General features: G+C 39.3%; 1 long non-coding RNA gene across 1 annotated transcript in view; it reads right to left on the bottom strand.

Annotated features, from left to right (window-relative positions):
- The window catches only part of LOC107079039 (uncharacterized), a 32,825-nt gene extending 17,545 nt beyond the window's left edge, over nt 1–15,280 (bottom strand). Inside the window, exons 1-2 of the long non-coding RNA XR_001480023.2 lie at nt 15,156–15,280; nt 14,679–14,779 (exon numbers count right to left, since the gene is read on the bottom strand). This is a non-coding gene — a long non-coding RNA (uncharacterized lncRNA). The remainder of the gene's footprint in view (nt 1–14,678; nt 14,780–15,155) is intronic.
- Between the last annotated feature and the right edge of the window lie 446 nt (nt 15,281–15,726).

Here is a 15,726-nt window from a genome sequence, read left to right as displayed (position 1 = left end):
TTTTGCCTTGAAAGGGTTACACTTGGGGGTTTCTCCTTTTTTTTCATCTTGAGTCAAGTTCATTAGGTGATTGAACCAGCAGTGGAGAAAGCGATAATCCACTCAATCTGATTTATTTATAAGGAAAAAGGAAACCTGGTATTGGCAACAGAAAACACAAAATGTCTGTAGGTTGTGCAACAGTTTCCCTTCAGTTTTCCTGACACTAGAAAATAAATAAATAAAGCAGGAGGTAAATGTCCTGGGAGTGCCTGTTCAGGCAAACCTGAGGCTGACTGCGAATGCTGTCATGCTGGAGAGCTCATGGATTATTCATGTGTAATTACAGAAGGTTTTTGAGCATGTTTAAATCACACCCCGCCTCATTACAGCCCATAACAACTGAAACAGCAATTGTCATAGGAAGGTTTAAGTGCAGCTGTGATCAATAATGATAAATGTTAAAAAATCCAGTATCAAGGAGGAGGCCCATAAATCTGAATACTATACATAAAGAAGAGCAGCTGGAGGGTTTCTAAATCTAAGTCTCTCTTTTCTGTCCGCGCCCAGTGAAGAAAAGGAGAAGAGGACGATCATTTCTAATCAACCACCATGCGGACAAGATGGCTTGATTTACATCTTGATTTCCAGGAGCAACGGTTCCTTTCAAGGTCAACTCCAGGTGAACGCGGGGTCAGCCAGGGGTCAGGCTGGCTCCCAGGCGGGTCAATAACGCCTCCTGACTGGGAGCGAGGGACAAGCGGGTCACTCCGAGTCAACGCACACGCCCGACCACACCGGCGCTGCTGGGCTCGGGATACATCTGGGTTTGTGAGTTTTTAAAAGTACGTTGCCTTTCGTTTTTCCTTTAAAAGGCTCTGCAAGTCACTTCCTGCAATCCCATCACCTTCCCCTCTTTCTTTCTCTCTCTGTGTGCTGGTAGCAAACTGTGGTAAGAAAACAAGTCAGAAATCAAGCTCTCATTGGGGTTGACAAAAGGTCACAGTTGACAGGCACTGAGGTTAAACTGCCGACTTAAAATACTGTTCATTACCCTTCACAGCCTTTTACTAAATTCACTTCTTTGTGTTACAGTCAGAGCTGAGCATCAATATTCCAGACCTTCTAATTTATTAGCGATTGCTGAATTGTATGGGGAACCTTTTGTACAAAGGTATCATTGATCTTATGGTTATTTCAAATGTGCTGCCAGTACAACCGTGGGGACTCCAATTGCCTTCTTTGTAGGAAAAGGGAAAATAAAAGATTTTTTCCACCAATTTTTGCTGTTTTTTTTCGCAGTGGCATTTAAAGTATTATACTGTACAAGCGAAGACATTTAAAAATTTAAATGTATGACGATTAATTCCAGTATATCTACAACAGGAATAATATTATGACAAAGTTTTTAAATAATTGTTAATACATACGTATCCTAGAGATAAATAAGAAAAGGTCTGTTTCCATATTGCTTATTATTTCAACATTTTTGAGTAACAGTATAAGAAATCTTTGATTCTTTTATGCTTGTTTTTTACAACAAAATTAAAATAGTAAAGAAACAGTACTGAGTTCCATTTCCTGTACAAGCTTTTTCGTTCTAGTTAATACAAATGGTTCAAATGATAGATCAGATCAGTTTGTGCAGAATAAAACACGATTACAGTATGTTAAAAACTGTATTATTAAAACAAATGTTGACAAAATTATTGTTAGTCTGTTGCTTTCTTTCTGTTTGTAAAAAATCACCTCTAGCTAATTTTCCTGACAATATTTGAAATGATTAACAATAAAGATTCCAGTAAATATTAAATATTAACCTGGAACACCTTTCATTTCCACCATTTGAACTGCTCATCCATTTTCATTTCAGCAAAGCTGAATCATAATTAAAGACTTGACACTTGACACAGATTTACATGTAAAACACTCAACTTCTGTTATTTAATAAAGGGAGTCGGAAATGCAGGTTTAAATGTAAAATGTCAAAGAGAGGAGCAGAACATCATTCAGGCCAAAAGAAAGTTCAGAAAAACAAAGAAGCTTTGTGCACAAGCAAAACACAATAATGTTATTAATTATCTCGCTGGAAACAGCAAATGCTTGTAACTTTTACAAAACATATTATTTTCCTCCTTGGCCCTTCCTCCCTAAGGGGGACTGGAAATAAATGCTGTGACTTAAATAACAAGAGACTAACATCATTTTCGCAACAAGGTCTGCATAATTTCATGACCATGAGTGAGCAGCTGACTTAAACTAAAATGTTTCAGTTCTGTGCGCATATAGGGGCATAAATAATTCAGAATTAATCCCTGCAGTGGGGACAATGTGAATCGTAAATTATCCATGCACCATCCTTAACATTAGAAGCAAAGAACCCGTAGTAACAAACTATGAGTGTTGCTCATTACGTACATTTCATAGACACCTTAACCTTTGAATATTAATTTCTCAGCACTACTTGTAGATAGGTGGTGGAGCGCTTCAGAGTTTGCTTGCAGAGGCATAATGCACAAGATATATTTGCAAGAAGTTGCCACGCAGCATGCACTTCATCTAAATGTGTCACTTGTACTGTATTTCTAAATACTATAATCCCAGCATGGGAACTTGTTTTCTACTAACATGTATTAAAGATGAATGGATGTGTTTGACTAAGTAAACCTTTTGATATGTAAAGCAACGGAGTATAAATCTTTATACAGTACCTGTGTACGAAAAGTCAAATCCTACAGAAGAATGTATACATATTTATAAATATAGTATGTTCTTATTCTAGATAAAATGTATATGAACATATCTAAACCTATGCTGTATATATAAGTACTGCATGTACTGTATATTTCTTTCCTTAACACTTTTCCTTAAAAGTTGGCAAAAGAAAGGCGGTCATTTGGTTGTTTGGCTGTTTGGTTGCTAAAAGCTGAATGGCTCAAGGATGTCGCCCAGGGATTTCGTGAACGACGGCCGAGTATTGGCTCTGACACATATCTGGATAGCTTGTCCCAGGCTCCCACGACCCAGTTCGATACTGAAAATGACAGAAATTAAAGCATGCATCTGAAATGCAGTTCCGTTCTATACATCAGCAATTTCATCCATGTGAATTTTCTTGAATCAATAACCGACGGAGAGTAGCAATATTATTTTTATAGTGTGCTTTTAATAATGATAATAGCCCTGTGACTTTATCGACCTACTGTACTGGAGCTGGGATCCCCAGCAGTGACACTGAATCAGATGGCATGCAATCACTGGGTGTTGCTTTTGTCAGAAAATTGGGAAACACAATCAAGACGACACCTATAAGAGACAATGTGCAGGAGAATGACAGGTGGGACACTTACTACAAGACAATTCCAAACTAGCAGCTAAAGTGGGATTGGGATGACAAGCACACATTCTGGAAGACATCACTCACGAATCAAGGGAAATTGTTGCATATTCAAAAACTAGTTAAAAATACTGATTTAATAGAAACTTAATTCTATTAATTCTGAACACAATGCTGCAAATATCTTTGCGGCTGTGATGGACATTCTTGCTCCCTTGAGATGTGGCACAAATGTGATAAAAAACAATTAAGCGTCAGTCAAAATTCTTCATCAGGTTAATTTTCTGCCTGTAAATCGGCATATTGATGTAATTGCTCCCCAAAATTCTCTAGCAGTTTTATCTTCAGATTTTATCGATCCAAGGGCTACCCAAAATTCTCTCTTGAACTTTGACTTTCAGCTGCTCTCGTGTCCACGGCTCCCGGAGACTTGGTCTCACAGGAGGTTTTCTCAGTTGCCTTTTTACCTCTCTGCACAGATCAGTTTTACTTTGGTCCATCGATGATCCTTTAGGTATCCTGTCTATTACCAGTGTAGTGTCTTTATTTTCAAAGTACTGTGCATTTTCCATTTAAACGACTGGTCAGACTCCGGTTGAGTGAAACTTATTTGTTTTCATAGATTTATTCCATCCGTGTACACAGTGTAATGTGGACATCTGTACTGTATGTACTGTAAACGTTTTGCTCTTTAGTGTCTTGTGGTTGAGATGACGGAGACCACTATGGCTAACGTGAAGGTGCAAGTTGCTGCATTGTTAGCAAGCCAGGCTTTTGTGCAATGGGGCAGAAGCTGGTTCTTTGATTCTCCAGCTCAGACAGTGCAACTACTGTATCTAGCACAACACTAGTATCAGCAAAATGAGAGTTTCCAGTCCGTTTCACTAATCAGCAGAGCTGAAAACAGGCTGAGGTGTCATGTGGACGTCAGGGCACATTATAAGGTACATTGTCTCAGATGGGGAGGATCCGCTTGTCGACAGACATGTTCCTGTTTCACGTTGCAAGAAGTCCACATGAGACTGTGTCTATCAAACATGTGGGCGACATTGTGGACGGGATACAAATGTTGCTGACGTGAAACCCATGGGGTTTAAACAGTATTTCCATAAGGAGATGTACTTTTGTACTGATGGTGGAGAAATCAGAAGAACGGAGGCTGCCGTAACATCTGAAATGTGTATCGAAATTAAAGACTGGAATAAGTCTAAAAGCCGCTGTATAAAACAGATATGATTGAAAAGTCCTACAGTACAAAAGCTGGACATGAAAATACCATTGATTCCAGATAAAAGGAGTTGAGAGGGATAAAGCAAGCTCAGGATTTTATTTCAAACTGTACATGCTAAAAAATATCCGATTTAAGAAGAAATTTGAAATATACATATCAAAGGGAATACATGGAGATTTTCTGTCCGTGTGTTTGTAAGTTCATACTTTCGCTCCCCAAGCAGTGACAGAGCCGCGTTCAGCTTCTCGTAGAGGTGTTTTTAAAAATCCATCCATCCGCTTTGCCAGGGTAAATCAGAAAACCCATTTGTTAAATCCTGCAGTGTAAATGTATTTATCCGTTAGTTATTTCACAGAATCCAACAAATAGCCTTCCTGGAAAAAGAATGGGCATAAGCATGCAAAATGAGCAGAGGGAAAGTGAGTGGTTACTGTAGGAGCCGGTGATCAGAAACCCCAAAAGATGAAGAAAAAGAAATGATTACTAAGTCTATATCCAGACTCAGAAAATGTGTGGAACTGAAATGGTATGTCACAGAGGTAAAATTGTTTTTCGGCAACATACAGTATGAGTTACTGGGTTGTTTATAAAGTCTTATCCTCGCTCAAAATGTTATTTTTGTCTTAAGTCATCAGTGGCATCATGAATATATCATTTTGATTTTTTTTCTGTTGACCTTGTCATCTGTAGAAATAGCTCACTGGTAGCTGTACCGGCACAATTCAACATTTTCTTTGCTGTCCTGAACTAAACTAAAACTAAACTAAAAATAAAAAACATTAAATGAAAACAGACTCTTCAAATCATGTAATAATGAGGCAATGGGAACAAGAGAAGATAATCAGAATATTCCAGAATTTGTTCATGTGCCTGTGTTTGCATTTTGTAACTGATTTTGTTTAATACCAGACCAGGAACCGTGTTTTTGGAACTGTTGTTTGAAAGCACTGGAGGGTTTCCTTCGCCAGAAGTGTCAGACATTTTTATTATATTATTTTAAAACGTTTTTAGGAGGCAATGAAGTTCAGTCTAACAGCATAAAAGGTAAGGTGACTGACAGTCTAACTACCAACCTGTAGAGATCCATGTGTAGATTATGCAGTACTTGCCTAGCTTATCCTTGTAATTTGTGAGCTGCTATCCTGAGAATATTATTTGTCATTTGTTTATTAATTAAGATCAGTCTTATTTTGGAACATAGACCAAGTAAACCCAATTATATGCTCTGTAGGGTGAAAATACACATTTCTAAATAAATGCCAAATGCTCCCAGTCAATATGGAACAGTACTATGCAGTTTAATTTGTAATCTGTAATGCTAAAAATACTCCAAGTCACACTTGATTACCAGTGGATGAAACTATTACAGACTGATAAATCCAGAAATAAACAAGAAGACGAGTAGGAAAATGGTTTTCAAATTCAACATACTGCAAATTACATTCATTATTGGCTCCTGCCTTATCTTAAAAGTACTGTCATTTGGTGAAGAGAAGTATTGTATTACATCTGGCGAACAGGTGAATGTGTAAAAAAGAAATAGAACAGATTGTGTGTTTAATCCTTCCTCTGTAATTATGTCAACATTTAATTTCTGATTTCAATTAAAGCAGAATCTGATTTCATGAGGCAGATCTGAACAATCAACAATAGATTCAACAAGGCTGGGTGTTTTGTTGTTTTCGTTGCATTTTATTTTAATAATATTTATTATAGTGTGTTGCAAAAATATTCATTTCTAAAGAATTACCAATTACACATTAAGCGATTTGCTTCATTTTTTATATTTTTATGATGGTACTTTACTTTTATGAAGTTAAACGTTAGCAAAACGATCAAAGAAAATTCAAAATAAAAAAAAAACATCGATTGCCCAAATTAATGCAGGTGTAAATAAATACTTTGACAAATAACACAGTTTAATGGCCTCTGTCTGTAATAATATGAATTTTGGCAAGGCACTGACAGGTTTAAGGTAACTTGCATTTGAAGCAAGTGCTAGCGATATTACAGATTACACAGAGTACAGTGGCATGCTAAAATGTTTAAAATTCTGCATAATGCAGTACTTTTCACATTACAAAACAAGACAGACAATTTAAGGATAGGAGGAAGGATTACGACATAGCAATTACAATACAGACCTGAACAGGAAATGTGCAAGTGATCTAAATCAAATAAAAGGTGAAGTAGCACTCTGCTGGTGATGATGCAATAAAAGGTGAAGAACATGTTGCAGGTGCGAATGTTACATGAATTGTAGGATCTGAAGATTTGGACAAAAAATGTGGGCAACAGGAAGTGGGAAGAGATGGTGAAATCCAGTCGTGCTTAAATACAAAACTCAACAGAAAAGAATATAGAAGAAAAATCGATTAATTACTTATCATCGGGAAACTTCCAAAAATATTCTTGCAGCAGGTGCACTGACATGTCATTGTGGCTAAGGTGCAGATCCTTACCCACAGTGCCACTGCTCCACCCGGCTTTGTCATCCACGACATTGATCAACAAGGGGTCTACAGCTCAAGTGACAGGATCAAAATGTGTGTGGCCCCCTGCTTGAAGCCATACAAGCTGCCTGTCTGTGTCTCCTGCTTTGGCACAGGTTCTGTCTGCTCTCCTGAGGGCTTCTCTCCCACCCCTCTCATACTGCCTGGACAGGTCTGTGCCTGATCACTGGTCTCTGAGTCCAAGATGGCACATGTCATCTCAGCTCAGCACACAGCTATTCCATCACACATCCGTGACGTAACGTTTACAGTCTCATCATGCAAGAAAAAGTATTGCTGATGGAGAAGCATGAGGTCAAGCTCTATCCTTTGACCCACATTTTGTCCAACATTTGTTTGGAACGTTGCCCCATCAGGACGAGCCCCCTGATGAAAGAGCATCAAGTGAGGTAAGAACTTTATAACAACATTCATAAAAAGGTTTACACACTGACACACTACTAAAACCACTAAAAAGATGTACAGTATGGGTTTGTTTCAAATTTGTGAAAGGCTAACATCTGTTCTTATTAACAGATACTCTATCAACATTTTTTTTTCTTTATGTCATTAAAAGGCTTGCAAATGCTCTGTTAGTATAAAAATGCAGACAGGCCATGCAGTCAGGTCACTATCGAACAATAGAAATGAAGCTCTGTAGTGGTGAGACACTCCTGGCTAGAGCATCACACTTAGACCTTCCCATTCATCTGGGTGAGGTATCATCACTGTGGCCCACACAATGACAGATTGCGTCTGTAAAACCTTAACATCTGTACCACATCAGTGGCATGAGGGCCCTATTCTCTTCATAGATGGACCATCATGTTTCCTTTCTGTATTTTTCTTTTGCAATTTTCACCAGACTTTCAACAGCTTAAATCACGTGACTAATGCTCGATTCATTAACAAATCATTATGAAGTCAGCCTTGTCAAAACACCTTGTTTGCATTTAACAATAAAGGGTGCTTAGTACGCTTGGCCGAAATTAAAATAAAAGTGCACAAAAAGTAAACTGAAGTCTGCTGGGAATCTAAACAGAAACTACATAAAGTTGGAAATACTGAATGTGAAACTAACATGAAGAGATAAGCACACCTGTACAGAAATGTAAAGCAGACAGACATTAAATTACTCGAAACATTCCTGTACTTCATATAGTAGCAGTACCTCTTAAATTCAGACAAAGCCTTTCATTTACATTTCTTGACATAGCTCAAGTTAACTGGAGTTTCACCGCAGCTTTTCCTGGAAAACCTTCCCTTTCTAATTTTTCCCAAATTCCCCTTTACAATAATTGATGATAATAAGTATTGCTTGAAACAAACAGAACGATATGAAAATCTGTTAAATTCTAAAAAGAAATATTAATTTTTCAATAAGATGTTTTTTTTTTTTAATTGGCATTCAAAGCCATAAGTAACAGTAAACCCTGTTAAGGCAATTTGAATGAAATCACATCTGTGTTTATTTTACTGATTTTCTCTGTGCAGTGCTAAACCAATTGCATATGACAGATTAGATATGTTTTACTACAGGCTTTAACTTACATTATTACATAGGCCTATTTTCATATACTGTATATGAATTTCATTTCTCTTTGTAAAGGGAATTTTGTAACCATTAGTATAAGAACCACTAAATGGACATAATATGTATTGCATATAACTGCTTTAATGTATATTGCTTTAGTATGCACAATTGATGATCAAATAAAATCTGGGAGACAACTACCACACATATGCAATAAAATAAATATTACATTCTGTGACTTTCCAGAAAAATTTGATAAAAGTGCACATTGATGCACTGATCAACCAGGCACTGACAGTCAGAGGATGAGACATAACGATAACCTCACAAGACAACCTCCATTCTTTAACAAGCATTCAATTCATTTGTTCCAACCACCTCTATTGGTAAGTGAAAGCCAATTTTAAATTTAATTCTACTTGATAGATTATAGTGTACTATTAATATCTCAGACTATGCGTTTCAGTTATTAAATTTAAAAACTACACAATGTATAAATCGATGTGTTAAGAATTTTGCAAATCCCTTCTAATTGTTGTTATTTTGTTAAAGACTGTTGCATTAATTGCATTATTTAAAAAAAAAGATGTTGAGCTCATCAGCTGAAGATAAGGATATTCAATGGGGAGGATGTCAGATTTAAATCTTCTGCTCCTACCGTAGCTCTGTGTACATCTATAATATTTTAGCCCTCAGAGTTTCGGTCTTGTCTGAAACAAATGTTTCTCACACTTGGAGTTGCTAATACTGTACCTTTATCATTTTCACTAGGGCAGGAGTCTCTGTCTGATACGATTTTGATAGTGAAAATGGGTGTTATTGCTATTTGCATGTTGCTCCTTTCATTAGGTTTTGCTTCCCAGATTTTTGTCTGCGACTGGTGCTGTTGAAACAGTGTTTGTTGCTCTAACAATGTTGAAGAGCTGATTCTACATCACTGATACAAACCAGAAAGAGTGGTGATTCCAATACTGATCCTTGTGCTACTTCATTCCAGTCTAAGCTAAGTTTCCTCATCAATTCCTGCTGTTGTCTGCACATTGACATATGTGCTTATATTGCCTTTGCTTTTTACTGCTTTATGTTTTATATTTATTCCCTGATGATGCAAAGAACACCTAATAGGCTAGACAAGATCAGGCAGCTCTAAACCCATGTCAAGCATCACCTGCTATATTGTTTCCAGTTAATGGATTGTATATATTTTATTAGGTCCTTCATTTAAAATGACTATTTTCAACAATGATTAAATCTTCACAATCCCAAACTACATACAAACAAACCACAACCTTTGCAATATTTACTAAATGAGTGCCTCTTTTCGCTCAAAGGAAATTTATTTGCATATTGTTTCTTTTTTTAATGAATAAGAATGTACAACATTTTGCAGTATTTTGGTATATTATCACTAACCTATGTGGAATCTATACAGCTAATATAGAAGATATAATGAAATATAAGAAGTTCAAATTAAATATACACACTGAAAGGAAAGTATATACATAGAACACATATATAGAACACAAAGCTGGACATTGTGTACATTAAAACTTGGATTATAATTAAATATTATGCAGAAAATCCTATTAAATGCCAAATTAAAAAAATCACTGTGAAGAAGTATTTTACTTTCTCTTCCTCGTGTTTGAAATCACCTTGTTCAGGCTACTGGATAAAACATGAAAAAACCTGAAGCAAACAATCACTGAAAGAAATGAGCTGAAATGCAGTTCAAGTCTCTCTGGCAGAAGGTTCCTGAAAGCATCTGCCTATCAAGGCCAACAGGAAGAGTGCGTTTGGATACAGCAGACAAGGAGGATGAAATTACTCCACTGGGCAGCACTCTGACAAGACTGGATACACAGAGGCTATCTGGGAAGAGGGCTTACATATCGAACATAGTGGTCAGTGGTCCTTGAATTTTATTTTGAGAAAGACGTGATTGAATTTTTTTTTCTTTTATGCCAAACCACTTACATTACATAAGACAAGCAGGTACTTATACTGCATTGGTTTAGAAATCTGCATACTGTATATTTTGTACAACTGGAAAAATCTATAAAATGACTGCTTAATAATGTGAAGTGCAATGATGGCGTCAATAATTCAGAAATAAAAATCAGATTACTTTCAAATGACATTAACTAAAGGATTATTGTTGGCCATGTTCGCACTGTTTCTAAAGATGAAAAGGTTCACAGATTTTTGTAGTTTACAGTTTTAAAGGGGGGAGTGTCCTACCTGCCTACTAAAAAAGTAAAGAAACAAAAAATGAAGCGATTTCCATAAAATGTGGAACAAATAAGCCCTTCTGAATAGAGAGAGATGGATTTCCATATATTAAGCTGCTCTATGTCTTTGGGTTATTTAACATTCTTATGTATGTGAGGAACAGAATTAAAACTATAAATGTGACCCCTGCCCCTCCGACAGAACCATGCGCAGTTAAAAGCAGACATGCCTGTAAAACTTTCAAAGAAAGCTGAAGAAAAAACTGACATTAAAAGCTGGCTTGGAATTGATTGATGCACTCTAATATTTGAAGTTCACTTGCTGCCCTATGCTACAAAGCCCGGGGGTTAGTACGAGTGGCTCTCTAATGAGAGCCTGTGTGAACACTTACTGCTTTATAGGACTGACTTTCATCGCTGAGCGGGAACGCTCTCATGGCTGCTAGACTCCAAAATCAGATCTACACAGAAAGCAACACGCTCCATTTGGCCTCTGAAAGGTGGGTTGAACAAATCTTTGTGAATTTCTGAAGCATTGGCCTAGCGGTGCGGGCGCTGGGTGTGCGGCCCTCTCTTCTGTATGCAAAACCCGATTTGTTTTCACTCGGCCGGCGCGCAATCAGCGTCCGCTGGCGGAATAAACAAAATCCCGGAATCTCGGCAGCCCGTAGGGGCTCAGTGTGTCGGGAGCCTAACGATTTGGACCTCTCCTGCTTCGTCTCTGTCGGGGAGATCGACTCGGAGAGCACTAAGGCTTCTCACTCAAACAAACAACATCTAAAATTCCAAAACAGATTGCACTACCATGAATCATTGCCTTTCCTATTACAACAGGGCTGAAAGAAAGTCAGGCCACGGGACCCTTCAACCTTTCATTCCGCCTCGTATCCTGGCATTTGCTGGGAAATGCAGAAAATGCAGGTGTGATTAATTTCCTCTTTTTCAAGGGAAAAGAGTGAAAAGAGAGAATCGTCAGCGTGCACCGCAAGGAACAACTTCAGCAGAAGGGGAATAATCAGATGTGGTGAGTGTGGTAACATTGCACTCTGCAGGATCCGTTGCTATTTTCTGTCCTTTTTCGAAGCAAAGTCTGCAAAAAGTTTTCTTTTTAGCTGTGGCTGTTCTAATATAGTTATGCATAGCATGGCCAAAATTTACAGATTGCCTTTATATACGATGTTTCCCTCAGAAATGCCCTCTAGTTAACACTAAAAGATATGATGTTCAGGGATCACAAAAGAAGAAAAAAATAAGCTTCTATAATTCAATTTAAATATCTTCCGCCCACACTAAAGGAGTACTGCAAATGTGAAAATTGGCCGATATCTTTATAGTTCAACATACAAATTGCACCAGTGATGTCTAAATGAGATGCAGTTCTGTGTTCTTTCTTTTCTGGGGTTGTCCATTATATTGAATTACAAATGATGTATACATACATTTTTAAATGAATGTTTTCAATCAAAATTGAATGTTCCAAACACTTTTAAAAATGTGTTACAGCCAGAAATAAGTTTAGTGTCAGCAACAACTACAAGCAGAAATCAAAAACTAAAATATGTTGATTGCGTAAGTATTCATACCCTTTACTGTACCAAACCTAAATTAATTCAAGTGGATAGAATTACCTTGATGAGCCACACAGTTAGTTGAGTTGCTTCTTTCTGTGTGCAGTAATAGTGGTGCACATAATTTCAGATCAATATGGCTGCTCAAGGTCCCTCAGTTAGAATAAAAATATATTCTGGAGAATATATCTGAAGAAAGGGTTTGAATAATTATTTCAAACATATATCCCTTTAAGCACAGTGAAGTCGATCAATGAGAGGTGGAATGTGTGTCATACCACCCAGAAACGGCCTAAACAGAACAGCCGGGCAAGAAGGACCCAAGAAGTCAGGAATGCCATAGCAATCCCACCAGGCACCATGACAGGAAAAACCTACAGAGGATAATGAGCTGAGAGAAAATGACCATGAATCAAAAATATTCCAGCCACTCTACAAAACTGGCCTGCATGACTGAGTGGTAAACCCACCTCAAATCCTGCATGGAATCCGTCATAAAACATTTTAAGTGATACTACAAATATGTGGCAAAAGGTTTTGTGGTTAGGAACAATGAAATGTAAACATTTCAGTCTAAACATTTCGGTCTAAGCCAGCAGCCGCATCACCCTGCAGCTCCCAGCTCCCAGCTGGCAGCCCACTGGAGCTCAGCAGGTGTGAGCCTGGCCAGTACCTGGATGGGAGACTCCTGGGAAAAATTAAGGCTGCTGCTGGAAGAGGTGTGAGTGGGGCCAGCAGGGGGTGCTCACCCTGCGGTCTATGTGGGTCCTAATGCCCCAGTATAGTGACGGGGACACTATACTGTAAACAGGCGCTGTCCTTTGGATGAGACGTAAAAATGGGGTCCTGACTCTCTGTGGTCATAAAAATCCCAGGGCTTTTCTTGGGGTGTAACCCTGGTGTCCTGGCCAAATTTCCCATTGTTCTTTACCAGTCATGGCCTCCTAATAATCCCCATCTCTGAACTGGCTTCATCACTCTGTCCTCCTCCCCATTGAGAGATGGTGTGTGGGGAGTGTACTGGCGCACTATAGCTGCTGATGCATCATCCAGGTGGGGCTGCACACTGGTGGTGGTGGTGGAGGGGATCCTCATTACCTGTAAAGTGCTTTGAGTGGAGTGTCCAGAAAAGTGCTATATAAGTATAAGCAATTATTAAAAAATGTCACATATTCTATTTGGCGCAAGCAACACAGTGCATCAGCCACTCAACATGATCCCTGCTGTCAAGCATGTTGAGGGCAGCGTTACACTATGGGGCTGCTGCTGATCAGCAGGGACCAGGGAGTGTGTCAGAGACTGAGGGAGAAAGGAATGGAGCAAAGCACAGGGAGATCTCACTGGAAAACCTGCTACAGTCTGCTAAAGACTTAAACTGGGACAGAAGGTTCAGCAGGACAGTGACCCAGCGGCAGCACGAGGCCAAAGTTACACTGGAGCGGTTTCTAACAAGAAGGAAGAGAATGTCCTTGACCGGCCCCGTCGAGGTCCTGAATTGAATCTGATGGAACGTCTGTGCCAAGACTTGGAAACTGCTCTCCAGGTACAATCCCTAACCTGCCTGTCAGGAGCTCGTGCCATGTGCCTGGAAGAATGGGTGAAAACACACACCCTCCTGGTGTGTCATGCCGTTAGAGTCTTGTCCAGAAAGACTCACAGCTGTAATTGATGCCAAAGCCGCTTCCCTCAAGAACTGATTCAAGAAGAGGAAGGACTGTGCCATGAATTTGTACTTAATTATTTTAGCGGAGGGTTTTCAATTTGAGCATTCAGGTTTTGATTCAAAATATTCACTTTAAAAAAAAAGGATGAACGTCGTTCGTGGTTCAGCTAAACAAGACAGCAGTGGCATACTTTTTGCCAGGCACTGAATGTAATTCATCTAATTGATTATACTAATTATACAATAAAAGCAAATCCAATACACATTTGCAGTACTATGTTGCAATACTGTTGCGCCTTAAAGGCGGAGAATAGCAGGAGGCTGAAAACTACACAAATGTGGTGGTGTTGAAGGAAAGGAGACGAACTGGAGACAGAGCCTCTGTTGATTAGAAAGCACTAGAAAGCACTAGACAGCACATTAGACAGCACTAATTCAGGTCCTCAAATGATCCCCCTGCATTTCCCCTTTGGCAACACTGTTTTTCACCAAAACGTGAGGAAACAGTTACACCGGAGCCAGCTCCTAAACTGCGCTTTCGGTAAGGAGCAATGAAGCCCAGGCAATGTCTTACACTGGCCACGCACTGAGGAAAATGAAAAGGGTTCAAGCAACGTGTTTGTGCACGAAGAGGGGTGGGCACCTGACTCTAGGAACTGCAAGTGTGAGCTCCGTCTCTGCAGGAAGGTCTTTGGATAGCAGTTAAGGTTACCACTGTCCTCTTGCTGCTCATTTGTTCCCCAACTGCAGAAAAAAAAAGCAAAAGGTCTAACCGCCACATAAACTAATTTCAAATGTCATGTCTTATTAGGAGAAAATGGAAGGAAAGTCTTGCTCGCTCCCTGGCCGAGTCAATGAATTTGTCAAAATTTTATGATAATTCATTCAATTATTCCTCAGACATTTAAATGACAGAACAGGCCCTTGCAAAGGCGGAAAAAAATCCCCAATAATCCCGTGCTTGATATTAAACTGCCTCCAGAGAGGTTTTAACTGCACCGCATCTCAGCACGGAGGCAGCGAAAAGTTCTCTGCCCCCTCCTCCCCTCGCGGTCTGCCCGCCCCTGCCTTTCAGGAGCACCACAATAAATGGGCTCTCCGCTGTTGCCAGCCTCCTGACCTTTGAACTACAGCTGTCTGAGGCCTCTGCTCTGGCTCGTTCAGGCCGGCAGCAGCAGGGTCGCTGTCACTCCCGGGTGCCTCCCGAGCTCCGTGCTCCTGCACAGCTCAGCTCCCCCTCTAGCGTTCAGAGCCCTCCATGGAAGAGAGAGCTAACCGCGGAGGGAAATTCCGGCCGCCTTATTAAATCTGGGGGAGTCTGTGGGAGTGCGAATGTGGCTGTGGGTGTGTTTATCTGTGCGGCTCTTTCTCATACTGGTTTATCGCGGTCCTTAGGCGGGGTGTAGACGGGGTTGAGCTCAGGGTGTGTGTGTGTGTGCTGGGGGGGGCAGCGTTCTTTCTTTTCACTGCACATGTGAAATTTTGGCACAAAGTCGGAAGTTTTTCGATTTTTTATTAATTTAATAATATATCGTGTTTTCTGTGCTTGCTTCTGTATCAATAAAGCACTTTGCTCGTTCATTTACCATTGATTTCAGTCTTCTGCACATAGGGAAAGACACCTCTCAGTGGTCTGTTTGCTGCCTCTTTGATGCTGATGAATTTACTCATGATGAAATAAACACTTTCAT

The sequence above is a fragment of the Lepisosteus oculatus genome, chromosome 3 (genome assembly GCF_040954835.1).
Source record: "Lepisosteus oculatus isolate fLepOcu1 chromosome 3, fLepOcu1.hap2, whole genome shotgun sequence".
NCBI classification, from domain to species: Eukaryota; Metazoa; Chordata; class Actinopteri; order Semionotiformes; family Lepisosteidae; genus Lepisosteus; species Lepisosteus oculatus.
Note: the sequence above shows the minus strand (reverse complement) of the source record. Positions and strands in the feature narration are given on the sequence as shown.